A 6000-nucleotide genomic window follows, 5' to 3' on the forward strand; every position below is an offset into this window, starting at 1 on the left:
AGGGACCCTCCCAGCGTCCTTATTGTTACAGAGCTACCAAGTGCTAAGACTCCAGAGATAACAAATGGCTCCTTATCTATCAGCCAATAAACATAACCGGTTGTAAAAGATTATTACTTCATATAACAGACTCAGTATTTTCCTTCATCTCAAAACAAACATAACCAATTTACCATTTCTTCTCATTTGTTTGATTGTGTGAGCCATTTAGACCAGGAAGAACATGTGACTTGTCAAACTGATTTGCTGTCACACAAAAGACGACAACCAAGTGACGGGGCCTCACTCAATAAACACAAAACGAGCAATTAACCCGAGCACCACCCCGTGGTCGTGGGTTGAATACGGAGACGCTAGCTGGCCGCCGCATCTGCCTATAGCATCGAGCAGCACACATCCTCGTTTGGCAGCAATCTTTTGGAGGCAAAACATGAAACATCTGGTAGAAGCAGACAGGGGCCTGGTGCTGCATGATAGGAGAACAAGTGCCTGAGAGCTTCATTATATCCCAGCTGTTGAGCGAGCTGTTGCCCTCAGCACAGAAAAAACACCCCAAAACAACAACGAAAACAAGTGAGGCAAGTTGATTTGCCGGGCAACAACGTTTGACAAATAGAGGCAGGGTGTTTGGATCATGGTTGTTCCGCAGGGAAGTCAAAAAGGGAAAAGGGGATTTTAGAAGTGGTAGTCCTTTAAGTCAAGTGGAATTGAGTAATATTAATAATAATGTGTATGTATATATGTTGTTCTCTGGTTTTGACATTGAACAGGTAAGCAAAAAACAAAAAAACTTGCTCCACACACATACGAGTCCACTGAATCAGTCACAAAGATGATATATAATAATAACACACCGAATGGTTTCAGAAGTGCATGCTGGGATCTTTCTAGAACTCTCCTCACATGTACCCTTTCCCTTTGCCCAGACTCCTGCCACATAAACCGGCAGCAACCGGAACCAAGCTACTGAGTTGGACAGCTTGTTCAAGTCGAATTGCTATTAGTTCTGGGTGGGTGCCTGGGCTTTCTCTACACCCCGACAACACCTTTTCACCGGGCAGGAACACCACCCTCCATTAATCAGAGTGGTGACAGCGCATGGACGTCAGTAAATATGTTTCCTTGGCTGCCTCCTTCCCATAACTGTATTACTTTTTCAATCTCACTCACTTTTCGAATGCGTTTCTTTTTCCTTCAAACCTGGTTTGTGAGCTTACATTGTTTTGTTTTTTACTGTAATCGTTGATAGAATCATATATTTATTTAATATTCAACACAGATTGCCCATATTTGAACAATGGCCAATTTGTATAAGTATGAGTGCAGACACAAAAAAGATCTGCCAAGCATCCCTCACCAACAGCACCATTGTCACTCTCCAGGATTATGAAGCCATCTCTCATCCATGTTCTGCATACAGTTGAAACGCAAAATGGTGGCACTTGAACACTAGTATTTGGCCAGGTGTCGGCTAATGCTGCTCCAAAGCGGTAGATGCTTCCTTTATGGGAGACAGTAGGAAGGACGGTGCAGCGGAGCGTGGCTAGCAGGCCTGTCAGCCGGTGGACAGGCGCTGGCCGGCTCTGTGGCCATGTGGACGGGTTGACACACAGGCACGTGGCCATGTGGACGGGTTGACACACAGGCACGTGGCCAGCAAGAGCCAGTCTGGGGGAAAGTAGATACTCATCTTGGCTGGCACAGGGCTAGCCCTATAGCGTCCCCACCCCCTGCTTCTCCCTTCCCCGCGGACGGCTGCAGTGTAGCCACCCGTGTCAGTGCGGCAGAGTTGTCAGTCGCCATATACTGAATGCTGCGACGGCTGCAATCTGTGCCTTCTTTTTTTGCTCCCCACTTTCTTCTGGAAGGCTGGCAGACGGCAGGTGTACCAAACTAGTGACAGGGGTACTTTATGGAAATAAACTCCCAGTGAAGATACAAAATAAAGAAGAGGAATGCAGAGGGAAGGGGAGGGGGGGGGGAGGATGGGGAGGAGAGGCTTGAGGAGGGAGGCGTGGGAGAATGCCACATAAACTAATAGCGACCTTTGCAAAGATGGATTTGTTTTCAGACTAAATCTTTGCTGTCAACACCTGCGCAAGAATGACCTTCATGCGGAGACGGGAGATGACGGATACACTCATCTCTTCCTCGTTGGTATCACTCATCTACACTCAGCTCCCCATGCCTTAGGTCCCCTGGGTAACGCACACCAAAGGTCTGCGCTCACATTCCAGTGTGGCCACATCATGTCACAATTATTGAATCCCAATTAAATGACAATGAATTGATCATTCATGAGCTTGTTGCTGATGTTCGGAGTTTATCTGGCAATAACACTGATAGTCAGCTGAGTTACTATACCCATGCCGACATGCGGGTGAATTTGGATACTGCTTGTCATGTCTGATATTTATGTATGATAATACATCCACTAGGCTCACAGAAAAGCAATCAGGAGCGTATTGGCCTATTTAAGGATAATGCTAAATAATTTCACCAGCATCTATCTAGTTTTCTCCTTTTTCTCCACAAATCCAAGGAATTTAAGAAGGTTTTTTTTCTTGTGACATTCACCAAGTATTTGTGAACAAAAGGGTTACTCGCAGGGAAGGTAATTGAAGCATAAACTTTGTGAACTCACCTTGTGAACAGCCGGCGGCACAACACTAGAGAATTGAACACAGTGTTCTTGCACACTTGAGATAACATAACTAATATTCATTTTTCAAGGATAAACAATACTTAATGAGACTAATAGCTCATAGGGCTTAATCATGCTGCCTAATGATTTTGCATTATACATATTATTACTATTATAAAAATAAATATCGCCTTCTATATTTATATTTGTAATGAATTTGGCGCCTATAATATATTTAAAATATATGCATTATATACTCATTTTAGTTTTCTATCTTGAATTCTTACCTTTTATTCCGTGCTATTATCTCACATGAAAGAAAATGTGCCAGCAGAGGGCAGTATTTAGCCATGACAGAGGCTTCTTAATTCTTTGCAGTGGCTTCGTCTATTCTGCTGCAATTTGAGTTTAGACTAATACCCAAAGTCTTATCGCAGACAAGCTCCAATCTAGGTGAAAGGGGTGCTTAAGCTTATATATCTCGACAAATCATGTCGCTAGATCTGCACCCGGCGTAATTGGCGCACACAAACCCCACGGACAGTAATAGGCATCGACACTCAACAGACGCTATACGTCGTTATCGTACAAGATATAAAGGATTCAGTCAAGCAGGCCTACTAATAAAAACAATTCGAGAAATTATACATATTATTACTACTATAAGTATAACCATATATAAATATCGTCTTCTATATTTATATTGGTAATGAATATGTCACCTATAATATATTTAAATTGACCTAGGGCATATGCTTTCATTTGTTTGAATTATAAAACATTGGGATGTAACTTACACCAACGCACAAACTGTTATCATTGCAACACAACTGTTCTGCGTACATCAAGGATAGCATCCTATTGTGTTATTATGTCCTGACATTTTCAATAGGCCTGATAAGTCTAGGAAACTCAATTCAGTGACGCCCTGAGAATGCTTAAAATAGTCTTGGCTGCTTAGTCACAGTCTACCTGACACACTGCCTACCTTATCTTGTAGACCATCGAAACAAAGCTTCCATTCATCTCCACACGCCGCCTCATCGCCTCCCTCAGTCTGCAGAATGCATAAGGTTTGCATGAACCCGATGTCTGGCAATAAGTGAAGAACTAGCCTGCCAGGGATTTAGATCATAATTAGGAGAAGGCCTACTGTCAGGAACAGAATATGGTGCCAATTATTGCACCATCAACCAAGAAATCCCCCAACTATGGCTACAGGGTGGACGTAAAGACAGTTTGAATTAGTTTAGTGTCATTAGTATTCAGATATTTAAGACATAAAAGTTGTATAAATAGTAGTTGTGAAAAATCCTCTTTGGCATTATTTGTTTAGTGACCTCTTATTACAACCTTTTCACTTAACTTTTCGTATACAGAGAACACAGCTTCATAAGTAATTTATTTATTTATAAACAATAGCAAACCGGGATAAAATGCGTCATATTAACCTTTCATAAAGAGATCCAAGGAAATATATGTGATATAGCCTAGCTTTCATACAAAATAACATTTCAGAGCACAGAAGCACAAATACATACATTATACAGTAAAAAATAAACTGGACTAGTGTATACAATTAATAATTGGCTTGCAATATACTTGCAGGGTGTAGGTATTTGGCAATAGGACTCAAAGAGGCTATCCTAATCATTATAATGATGTTTGTTCACCTCTAGTGAGAACTAGGCTGAATCAGAAGCGTAGATACTACTTTATCTGAAACAATATACATAAGAAGAGAACAATTTGAAAGTATGATCAAATCAATGAAAACATGAAACGTTAGCACCACTGGGCTAGCATTGAGAGCAGAACTCGGGTTAATGCGAGTTCTTAATATTGCCCATAACTGTTATGATTTCCATTTAAATAGGGACTTCAGAGGCCATCTGCACAACGGCATGATAACCATTGTGACAACCAAGCCAACAGTTAATTAACCCCAAAGTAAAAAGAATATCGAGTGAAGCAAAGTCTCTTTTGTGCTGCTAAAAAAAACCTTACCGTTACAACAGCTCAGCATCTGAACTCAGTCAAAGACACATGGCTATATACACACATGCACAGAAGCTTGGACATGATTGGGCATTATATTCTGTGAGGTGATGTACATAATATGCCCACTACTATATTAAAACCTTTCCCTTTATCCAATGCATCTGCCTTGTTCTCCTCTTCACCCACACCTACTGTATACCTGGTTGCAGTACATACATGTTGCATTGTAGTGCTAGAGTAACCCAAACAAATGCAAGTCATACCATAAATAGGACACTATCTGCATAAAGTGATACAAAAACACTTTGTAGCAAAATAGACTTCAAGTTTAAAAGAGTCACAAAAATAAGCATGCGCCTTTCTCTATTCAAGGATTTCTATACATAATTCAGCTTTTCTTGCCAGTCCTGAGTGCTCAACGAGCCAATATCAACAATGACAGTATAACAAAAAACACAAACACAGCAATACTCCTGGTTGCTGAGGCAGAGCCATACATTTGCTAAGCCTTCTGCCTAGAGGGCTATTGAACGGTGTTTAGAAAATGTATGTATGAAAATATTCAGTTTTTTCATTATTAGGTATACGGGCCTTCCTGTAATTAGATAAGGACATTGAAGTGATATGATAACAACAGCTTACTTAGTAGGCGTCTCTAGGGGGATCTTCATCATCCTGGCCGATCCTGATGGTTGAATGAATCATGTTAGAAATCAAGGGTTGAGGAGCCTTGAGCAGGAGTTAGTAATGTAGCCCAGGTATGTATTTTAAATGGGATCCTTCACTCGCAGCTCGCTCACAACGGGTGGCAACATCCGCCTTGATGCATGTTTGATCTTTTGACATTCATGTAAATGTTCTGTTTCTATCAATTCCCAGTTATGGAAATATCAAAAATAGTTATTAAGAGATGTCAATACTGTACATCGCTATCCATGACGGTAAAAAAAACACGTATATACATGTTTGAAAAATATATAAATATGTACTTAATTTGAAATTTTAACAAAACATACATTTGTATGACAACATTTCGGAGGGAAATACAACAGAGCAATTTCTTCTCTCAAACTATACATCGACGATATAAAAAAAAATGTATTGCCAGGTAAAAACGGATATGGGCAAAATATGAAACCGTCTTAATGCACTTGTCCCCTTGGCATAAACGACATGTTTCATTGAAAAAGAAAAAGTGCTACCAACAGCTGGAAATAAGAACGAGGGGTTACAGATCGAGATGTGGGCTGAGTTAGGGGCACTGTTTACTCTCCATCCTCCTGGAGACATTTCGGTCTTGTGGTGTGTGTGTGTGTGTGTGTGTGTGTGTGTGTGTGTGTGTGTGTGTGTGTGTG

Source organism: Gadus chalcogrammus, chromosome 14 (assembly GCF_026213295.1).
Source record: "Gadus chalcogrammus isolate NIFS_2021 chromosome 14, NIFS_Gcha_1.0, whole genome shotgun sequence".
Taxonomy (NCBI): Eukaryota; Metazoa; Chordata; class Actinopteri; order Gadiformes; family Gadidae; genus Gadus; species Gadus chalcogrammus.